The following is an 11,047-nucleotide window of genomic DNA, read 5'->3' as shown; positions in this document are numbered from 1 at the left end:
TTTCTAAAAGAAGGGTTGGTGAGAAATTTTTTAAGTCCATGTTCATATCCATTAGTTCTAACACCCAAGAAAGATGAAAAATTTGTGTTGATTCAAGGGAAATTAACAAGATCACAATTAGGTATAGGTTTCCCATGCCTAGAATTGAAGAGCTAATGTATTATCTAAGAGAATCATGTTTTTATTTTGAATTGGATTTGAAATCAGGATATTAACAAATTAGGATTAGATAAGAGGATGAGTGGAAAACAACCTTTAAGACTAATTAGGGACTATATGCTTGGCTAGTGATGCCATTTGGCTTGAGTAATGCACCTAGTACATTCATGAGATTAATGAATGAAATTTTGATACAATTCATTGGCAAATTTGTTATAGTATATTTAGATGATATTTTGATATTTAGCAAGAATAGAGAAGAGCACTTGGAGCATCTTGAAATGGTGATGAAAAAGTTGCATGAGGAGAAGCTATTTATCAATTTTGAAAAATGTGAGTTCTATGAATCTGAGTTAGTTTATCTTGGTTTTGTGATTTGCAAAGGATGCCTAAAAATGGATCCTACCAAGGTAGAAGCTATTCTAAATTGGCCAAGTCCTAAGGTAATAGGGGATGTGAGAAGTTTTCATGGCCTAGCTACCTTCTATAGGAAATTCATTAGAGATTTTAGTGGGATAGTAGCTCCTATACTTGATACCATAAAAGGAGTGGTCAAATGTCACTTTAGGTGGACCAAAATAGTAGAGAAGAGTTTTTAGTTTTTGAAGAAGAAAGTGGGAGAATTACCCACCTTAATGCTACCTAGTTTTGATAAAGTGTTTACTGTGGAGTGTAATGCTAGCAAGTATGCAATAGGAGCAATTCTTAGCCAAGAGAAATATCCCATTTCATTTTTTTAAAGAAAAATTGAATGAAGCAAACCAAAAATATTCTACCTATGATCTTGAACTATATTCCATGGTTCAATTATTAAAGAAATGGAAACACTACCTCATTCCCAAGGAATTCTTAGTGTATACTGATAACCATGCCCTCGATTTCCTAAATAAGCAAGATAAACTCAACTATATAGATGTTAAGTGGGTGGAGTAGATTCAAGCATTTAGATTTTCAATCAAACATAAAAAGAGAACAACCAAAAAAGTGGTAGATGCTTTGATCAGGAGTGTGCTAGTAGCCCAAGAAGTCAAACTACAAAGTGTGGGTTTAGAGTAGATCAAAGATTTGTATAAAGAAGATTCTTATTTTAGAGAGGCCTAAATAGACTTGTTTGGAGTATGCTAACACTCTTCATGGTGATTTTACTGATTATATTTTGCAAGATGGTTTATTATTTAAGGGCAGTAGATTATGTATACCTAAGTCAACAATGAGGGAAAATATCATCAAGGAAAAACACAATGGGGCTCTTGGAGGACATTTTGGAGCAGAAAAGAAACTAGAACATGTTGCAAGGTTCTACTATTGTCCTGGGTTGCCGAATGAAGTTAGGAGGTATGTGCAAATTTGTCTAATTTTCCAAATAGCCAAATGCACATCATCTAATTTAGGTTTATATCAGTCTTACCAATACCTACAAAACCTTGGGACAACATAAGCATGGACTTTGTCCTTGGGTTACCTAAAACTACTAGAGGAGTAGACATTGTCTTTGTAGGAGTTGATAGGTTCACAAAAATAGCTCATTTTATACCTCACAGGAGCAACCATGATGCATCTTAGATTACAAACATTTTTTTTTAGAGAAGTAGTTAGAATTCATGGTCTTCCCATGACAATAGTTACTAACAGAGATATCAAAATTTTTGGGCATTTTTAGAGAACATTTTGGATGAAACTTGGCACACATTTGGCTTATTAATCAGCTTATCACCCTTAGACTGATGGCCAAATTTAGGTGGTGGATAGGTCCTTGGGAAATCTAGTTAGGTGTCTCACAACATAACATGGATTGGTTTGGGATTAGGTAATAAATCAAGTTGAATATGTATATAATTATTCAAATAATAGATCAAGTGACAAAAGACCTTTTCAAGCATTATGTGGTTTCCATCCAAGAGGACCCTTGGAACTAAGAGATTTGCAAGACATGAAGTTTAGAAGTGCCATAGGGGAGACACTTGCTGAAGTGGTGAAGACAATACATGATCAATTCAAGTTCCATTTGGAGAAATTAGTAACTAAATACAAGGACAAGATAGATAAGAAGAACAAGGAGATTCATTTTAAGGTTGGTGACCTAGTGACAACTTTCCTAAATAAGGATAGGTTACCTAAAGGATCAATCAACAAACTACAGATGAAAGAGATGGGTCCCTACAAAATTTTAAATAAATATGGGAACAATGCTTATGAATTAGAACTACCACAAGGGATTAGAATATCACCCATTTCCAATGTTGCATACCTAAAATTATACAAAGGGGACAACAACAACATGGATTCTTCTAATAATAATAAGGAAGATGTTGAGGTAGAAAAGATAAAGGATCTCCCATCGAACAAACTATTAAAGTTGGAGTGTATCTTAGATACCAAGACAATAAAAAAGACTAGGAACAAGATATACAAGGAATATTTAGTGAAATGGAAGGGCCTACCTAAGGTGGAAGCAACATGGATGATTGAGGAAGATATTATCAAGCATGGCACAACTCTTCAACATTTGGAAACTTAAGGCACTTTAGTTTCTCAAATGAGGGGAGTAGGGTGCAAGGGCCCTAGGTATTGAATAAGGTGATCAAACACCAAGGAGAAGAATATTAAAGGTCAATAAGTGTCCAAGATGACACAAGATAGTTTAGGCTTTCTTATTATGCATATAGGTAAGTTGATTTCATATTATAATAAGGTTAGAAGCACAGTCAAAGGGTAGTCAATGATTGGTCAAACATTGAGAGTTGACCAAAAGTCATCATTTTCATGTTTCATAAACATTTTACATGTTTTAATGTTGTTTTGTAGGTGTTGTGAAGTTTTTGTGTTAAGATCATGTAAAAATTGTAAACTTGCAAAAATTGCAATAAAAGTTGTTATGCAACTATTTTGTAACTTTTCTTGCAAAAAATTGGAAGTCCAATAGTTAGAACTCTATTTGGATCAAATATGAATAGTCAAACTTTTAGGTCATACAAAAGGATATTTATATTGTTTACTTCCTACTAGAAGAGGTTAATATGAGGTGTACAGATTTGGGATGATAACATACAATTTTTTTGGAAGGAATTGATAGAAAATCAACAATGGTCTTTCCATTTTCAATTGAATATGATAGTAAGTGACTAAGTCCATTATTAGAAATTTTTAGTTTTACTCTTAAATTAAGGAAATGATTGTTTTGATTCAAATATGATAAGGAAATAGTTAGTTTTGGATTTTTCCTTACTTGTTGTTTATCCTAGACTGTAATAAGGTTTTATATGTAAATATTGTATTTCTCTCATTATACATGGTGGAAACTTTTGGTATTCAGAAAAAAGAAAGGTACTGAATCATAGAAGACATTCATGGTGACACCTTTGGTTTCCTTTCCCTATCTAAGAAAGAACAACCATGTTTTGGTACTTTGATTACTACTGTTAATGTGCTAATAGACAGAAAAGTAAAGCACATATATCACTTTATGAGTCCTAGAAGGTAGATCTTTGATGGAAGGTAAGGAAGAATGTTGTCAATAGATATGGAAGGAGAAAATACATCTTGGGTTTCGATATTGGTAGTCTAAACGACCAAACTGTGTTTGTATGCCATAAAAGCCTAGAAACTAGAGCTTGAAAGAAAAGGGCTTTGGAGTTGAGACCTGGAACCCATATTTGGGATTTAGATATGGTTTTTCTTGTAATTAAATATTTTGCAATTTTTTTTTAGGTTTTTTTGCAAGTTTGTGGAGTTTAGAGTTGTTTCGGGTAAAACAGGATACTAGGATTGAGCCCCCTTTAGGCCTCCTAGTGTAACTTGTGATTTTCGTGTAGTAAGAAGCCCTAGACTTATTAGTTGGACAAGAATCTTTGTGGAATAGTAGGAAATGATGTATTAGGGTGCATGGTAGTTTAAGATCCTAGATAATGCAGGTGAAGTGAGGCGTGTGGGTGGATTTGTGCTTTGGGAAAGGTGTTAGGCTACTTGGATGATGGGGTGAGTTTGAGAAGATGAAGTTGGGGTGTATGTAAGGCCATTTCACCTCTGCCCTAGTCTTGAGTTGGTATATAGGAAGGGATATTGGGATATACTTGTAGTGTTTTCCTCTTACTTGCATTAAAAACTAGAGATTTTAACATCTTGCATATAAAGGAAATATAGAAATTAGCAAGTCTATGATGGGTGTCCTGAACATAGTACTTTCTTGAGAGATTTGTAAGCCATCTCACATTCCATGATAAAATATTCATGAAAAATCTTCCATGTTTATTTCATCCTCAATGGAGGATTACCTATTTTGCAAAAAGGTAGAAATTGGGTTGAAACTAGAGGGAAACGCTCTAGGAGTGATGACCCACTACTTCTCTTCTGGTTTCTTAGCACACCCGAGAGGGCTGCCAAAATGCTGCAAATTTTGTGTCTTAGTGGATGATGCAACAAGTGGAGTGAAAACCACTACAAAAGTGGTAGCCCTCATAGCTGCCTTGCTCCCCTATGAAAGAACAAGATTTTAAACTTATGAAACAATAGGAATTGACTCCTATGAAGCCTTACCTTGTGCCTAATAGTGGCCCATTCATCTTTTTTTTTTTCTCCTTCTACTGGCTTAATAGGAGCATCCTTGGGTGGGGGTTTAATGATTGGCACTATCAAAGGGCAATCCATGAACTTATGTTCTGCCTAATGACACCTATAACAGGTGTTTGGTAGATTCAAATAAAGAACCTTCTAAGAGAAGATGTGGGAATCAATCTAAATCTCCATAGAATATTTGAGATCCTTGGAGAGATCAACCTTAGTGCAAATTCATTTTTGAGGGAAAGCATTGAAAAGCTTATCATGTTCCTTAGTAACAACTTTTCCATGAGTGTTGGTAATGGAAACTAAAGTCAAACAAGAACCCTAAGCTTTTTGTCATTAGAGACTGTAATGTCTCAAGACCACCTTTGAAACACAAGCATGGAGGAAAAACCCAACCAAGGCCCATTGCCAAAGACCAAATCAGCCTAAACCTTTGGTAAGGTTTTTCATAGCTTCAAGGTGGACTCTATGAGGAGCCAAACTCTTGGTAACCCATTCTCTAAGCATGGCTTTAGCAAGAGTCCTACCCACAAAATACCTTGTCATGTATGTTGTTCTAACCATTCACATTTAACATCAATTTCTTGCAGAGGAAGGATAATATTAGGATTACCTCATGGAAGACCTTCATGAGGAACTTTTGAGGATGTCTATTCAAAGAAGGTGCCATGGGTAGTTGATCCAACATCGTGAGCACTGATATCAACTACTAGGTCGTAGTTGGTCCAACCCATTATAAACTAGCCCTAAAAACTCCCTCACTAAATGTAGTTTGATAGATAGTAAACTCAGAAGGAAAGTTAGACAAAGAGCCATATGAAAGAGATGTATGAAACCCTAGTAGAGCCAAAATCTTAAATTCTATCTATATTTCATTGAACACAAACACTAAAAATGTAGTTGTCATTACAACTCTAACTTGTTTTATAATATCCTCCTTAGCAAAACAACCATTGTCTTCAGTTTTTCAACTTTTCACTTACCTTGATCTTTCATGAAAGAATTAAATTAAATCATTTTTCAAATTTCATCAAAAGAGTTATGAGTGACATCCAAAATCCTAACTATTTTGTAATTAAATTTCATCTCCCGTTAGCTAAAACTACAACTATAGGAGAATGATTCAAAAAAGTTATCTATTTAGTGAAATTAATTACCTCCAATCTATTTTCCTAAAAAGTAAAAAGATCTCACAAATTTGAAATGATTTTCAAATGCAACATACTAGCTACTAAAATAGCCATTGCAAGAAAATACTACAAAAATATATTCCACATGATTTCTCATCTCCCTCACATATATTCTACAATTTAAATGTTCTCTTTTATCACTATTTAATAATTATATAGGTGGATGATTTCAATATTTTATTTTGTCATTGTTGATTTATCATCGATGTTGACAATTGAAATGTTCTCTTTCATCATTGTTGAATAATTATATTGCTGGACAATTTGAATGTTTATTTTGTCATTATTGATTTATCTTAGATGTGGACAGTTGAAATGTTTACTTTCATTAAATTTGAGTTGTTAGGGGTGTGAGATGATCAATGGGCAATCAAAGATTTGGACTATTTAAATATTGTCTTTCACATCATTGTAGCATAGTAAGTTTATGTAAGGTTGACATTCATTGGAAGAGCTTGTCCCCTACATCAATAATTTGATATAATATTCTTGTCAATCTTTTATACATCAAGCCCAATTTCAAATTAATTTCTAATATTAATGTTAAGAAGAATAATTAATATATTGTTTGATATAGAAATTATTTGAGTTAGTCTTGTTTTAAGGTTACATTTTTATTATTGAATATCAAACTTAAATTCCAATAAATTGTGATATGAACTTGAATCAATTTTAAGTAACAAGTAAATTTCACAATAGTTTAATCCTCAAATATGCTATATTGATGGCTAATTAGTTTCTTTTATTTAAACTATAATTTTATCCTATATATATAAATATATATATATATATATATATATATAAATATATATATATATATATATATATATAAATATATATATATATATATATATATATATATATAAAACTATAGTTTGCTTGGTGATTTAGACAGGACCTTGCATAGCCGCGTGTATGGCCACCCACCTACCTGATTTATTGAACAATTTTAGGCAACAACAATAGCATTATATCGCATGTGTGGAAACTGATGTTCAAGTGAAGATTATAAGGGCTTCGTGTCGAATGAGCCTGAATTTCTTAGAAGGAATCATATACGCCTTCTATTTGGCGTAGTTTAGATTTTTTCAAACCTCTATAGAAATGAATGAATGGCTAAGTGTTTGTAACGATCGTCTACTTGTCTTAGATACTCTTAACCATCGATCCAATTAATCAACTCACACAATTCATATAGGGAATGCCTTCCACATAATTATAACTTTTTAAAAATCTTTTACTAAAATTTATCTTATTGTAATCTTCTAAGATAAGATAGTATTGTGTTATCTTTTTATTTTTCACAATTCAAGAATCTCTCCATATAAGGTAATTTTTCCTTTTATTGGGTATCAATGATGTGAATGGTAATCTTTTATCTAGTAACTACGTACCAAGAATATATGTAACAATATCCATCGAATACATGTTGTAATGGGATGCATGTTGTGCCCTTGGTGAAATCGATTAGCATGTCTATGATAATTTATTATGGATGTTGATTATTCTTCCTATAAATTGTATAGTTGATCAATTTTTAAAAATTAAAAATATTATAAATTTTTCTGAAATTTTCAATTTTTGATCTTCATGATCTACATAGTTTATAGTTCAGCATAACAATACAAAATTTAGAAAAACAACACTATATTTTGGTGGATCTGAAAAAAAAGATTAACTTTGTTTTTGATGAATAGTCCTTTTCAATTAATAAAATTTACTAAGATTACAATTCACAAAAAAGGGCCGGGGCATACAGGATCACCCCGCGAATGAGTTCAATCGGCTGAAGCCGGAGAAAACAACATGGCCGTAGCCAGCAACTATAAACTATTTATCAAAAAAAACATTTAAACAACCTCATGCTACCAAGGTAGTACCAACAGAGGGAGGAGGATCATCTTTATCAGGAAATCCCCACACATCAGTGGGATTGTGAGGCAGACTAGGAACAGTCTAGCCGTTAGCAACATCTGCAGGATCTGGGGTAGTTGCAGTCTCTGCATCCTTCTTGTCTGGCTGCGGAGGAGAAATAGCCAAGGCCAGCTGGGGAAACTTGCTAGAGTGCGACCATCCAGGGGGAGGAGCCGAAGATCGGCTAGAAGCCCGCCTAGGGGGGAGCCGGGGATCAGCCAGAACCACCACGTGGTGGGGAAGCAGAGCGGCGCCTCCAACCGCCATGACCACCACTGGGAGAGCGATGGCAGGGACCCTAGGAGCATGACATGTGTGAATGGCGACCAAAGGATTGGCGTCTGGAATGGCGACTGCGAGATGAGGAGGCATCAGCCGAGGCATCCGGAGGCACTCTGGCAATGATACAAGGAGCATTGCCCCAGTGGTTTAACAATTCCTATAAGTGGGCAACCTCCAGGGCAACTTTATTAGCTTGCACCTGTATCTGCATAATGACATTGTTACAAATGCATGCCTTAGTGTACATTGCAATGTTAACATCCAAAAAACTATGAGTGAATAAAACTGCATTCCTATCTTTCCATAGAGAAAATAAAATTTCCATCCTGAAGGTATGCCAAATCTGGGAAAACTTCTGAGGAAATCTGGGGGAATCACCCAGCAGGATCATGTGCCATGAAAAAGGTTCAAGCCTGAAAGGCTTGAAAAAATTATGGATCCAGTGCCAATAATTTTGAGCACGCTTACAAAACCAAAAAATATGCAAAAGGGACTTAGGTTGGCCACAGAAGGGGCATCTGGGATCAGGAACCCCAATGTACTTGAGCTGAGGCCCCAGGGGAAGACCTTGGAAAGAAAGGCACCAAGCAAAGTGAGCAATCTTAGGTTCTGTAATGGCACTCCAAATGGTGTCAAACCATTTTCTCTATTGAGAAAGCGAAGAATGCAAATGCCACCGTTGATTAAGCATGTCCACCATCGAAAGGTGGGGTGAAAGCCATCTATATCCCATATTGGGCTTATAATTGGTAAATGGAGTGGCAGAAAATCACTTCCAATCATACCACCAAGGTCGAACAGATTGAATCCCCACTTTATGAAGTAAGTGCATAGGGATGGAAGACAACAGAAGCTCATAAGTCTGGCGATCGGCATGTACAAGGTGGTATTGAAGTTGCATATCCTCTCAAGACCTGAAATTCATGGTGAATCTTGAAAAAATGTCCTTGGTAGTGCGAATGCCACATTTATGGAAACCTAGAGCACTGGCACCTTGAGTCTTGGCAAGAGGAATACCCTGGAAGACAAACAAGGGAGACCACCAAATGTTCTGCTGATTTAAGGGCAGCCCATTGTGAAACTCATCACCAACCCAATGAAGCCAAGGTTTAACAGCTTCCCAAGCTTTCTAGATGCTCTTTATAATGAAAGAACCCTATATGACCACTGGTTCACACATAGTGAGAAGGGTCTGAAAACCTATTCCCTTCCATGCCGGTCTGTTAGCAGGGAAGCCAGAAGAGATGCAATGCCTGACAAGAATTTTCTAGGCTTCATCTCTAGAAATAGCTCTGATAATCCATTTAGCATAGAGGGCAAGGCCCTGCTTTTGAGTGGAAAGCAAGCCGAGACTCCCAGATTCCCTTGGGAGACAACAAAAAGCCCAAGCAACTCTGATAAAACCATGATGGTCAGAACTAGAGGCCCAAAGAAAATCTTTGAGCAAACATTCTAATTTGAAATAGGAAGCTTTGGAGGGAGCCCAACAAGAAGAATAAAACACATGGATGGCAGCCAAAATCTTAGAACAAATTTGGAATTTACCAGCAAGAGAAAGCGGCTTAGTGATCCAATAATCAAGCTTTTTGGTAATCTTTGTAAGCACAACATTCCAAAGTTCCACAGGGGAAGCCTGGAAAGCAAAGGGAATGCCAAGAAAGCAGAAAATTTCTCCATGAGTAACCCATTTTCATTGGAAATGGCTGAGCCAAGGTGGAGCTGGCAAAAAAGACTGTCAGTAACAGAGCATTTTATGCCATTGAATGGCAGAGCCAGAGGCTTGACAAAAAGTGTCAAAACAATTTAAAACATTTTTGATGTTTTCTTCATCTTCAAGAAGAGTAAGAAAAGAATCATTAGCAAGATGACCATTGACTAACTGGAAGGAAGAATCAGGCAAGGAAATGCCATGGACCAGCCTTGAAGACACAGAGTGAGCAAGTAAATAACCAAAACCTTCAGCAGCAAGGACATAAAGCGCTGGAGCTAACAGACAACCTTGTTTGATGGAACGAAAATGTCCAAAAGCTTCAGATTGTGAATTATTGATGGTGATGCAAGCATTAGCATCACCAAAGAGCATCTCCATGGACTGAAGGAAATTGGGACCAAAACCCAGAGCCTGAAGCATAGCCAAAATGAAAGGCCATTCAATGCGATCATAGGCTTTAGCAAAATCTATCTTTAAAAAGATAGCCTGCTGTTGGACTTACGGGCCCATTCATACCTTCCTAGACAGAAATGATGTTGTCAAGAATATACCTAGATTTGCTGAAGCCAGTTTGTTCAGGCCGCACAATTAGAGGAAGCATATGGCAGATTTTGAGAGAGAGTGCCTTAGCAATGATCTTATAAGACACATTCAGGAGTGTGATGGGCATCCAATTGCAGATGTCCTCAGGATCACCAGCTTTAGGTATGAATTTAATATTGCCTTTATTTATGATCGCTCCTAAGCTTTTAGAATGGTATGCTTCAAGATAGACTTTGTGCAGATCAGGACCAATTTGCTCCCAAAGATGTTTGTAAAATTCACAAGGAAATCCATCACATCCAAGGGATTTGTCATCCGCCATGGAGTAAACTGCCTCTTTAAGGTCTTGGAGGGAAAGAAGTTGCTCACAGAAAGCGCGTTGCTCAACTGCGAGGCAGTTTGGAGTAACAGTAATACACTTTTTGAGAGCCTCCTCTTGAGCAACTGAATGGCCCTATGAAGCAAAAATGTTCTCATAGTGAAGAACAATAGCTTGCAGGATGTCTTGCAGACTGGAAAGAACATCGGTTCCCTATTTTATCTTTTTAATCCCAATATTGGTATGACAAACTCAGAGAGCTTGGAAGAACTCCTTTGAGGCTTTGTCGCCAACCTCTAACCAGTGGAGACGGGCTTTGATTTGAGCTCCTCGAGCAGCATAGTTATCAACAATTTGCTTTTCATGGCA

The sequence above is a fragment of the Cupressus sempervirens genome, chromosome 4 (genome assembly GCF_028749045.1).
Source record: "Cupressus sempervirens isolate cs-2001-9-10 chromosome 4, ASM2874904v1, whole genome shotgun sequence".
In the NCBI taxonomy this organism is placed as follows: Eukaryota; Viridiplantae; Streptophyta; class Pinopsida; order Cupressales; family Cupressaceae; genus Cupressus; species Cupressus sempervirens.
Note: the sequence above shows the minus strand (reverse complement) of the source record.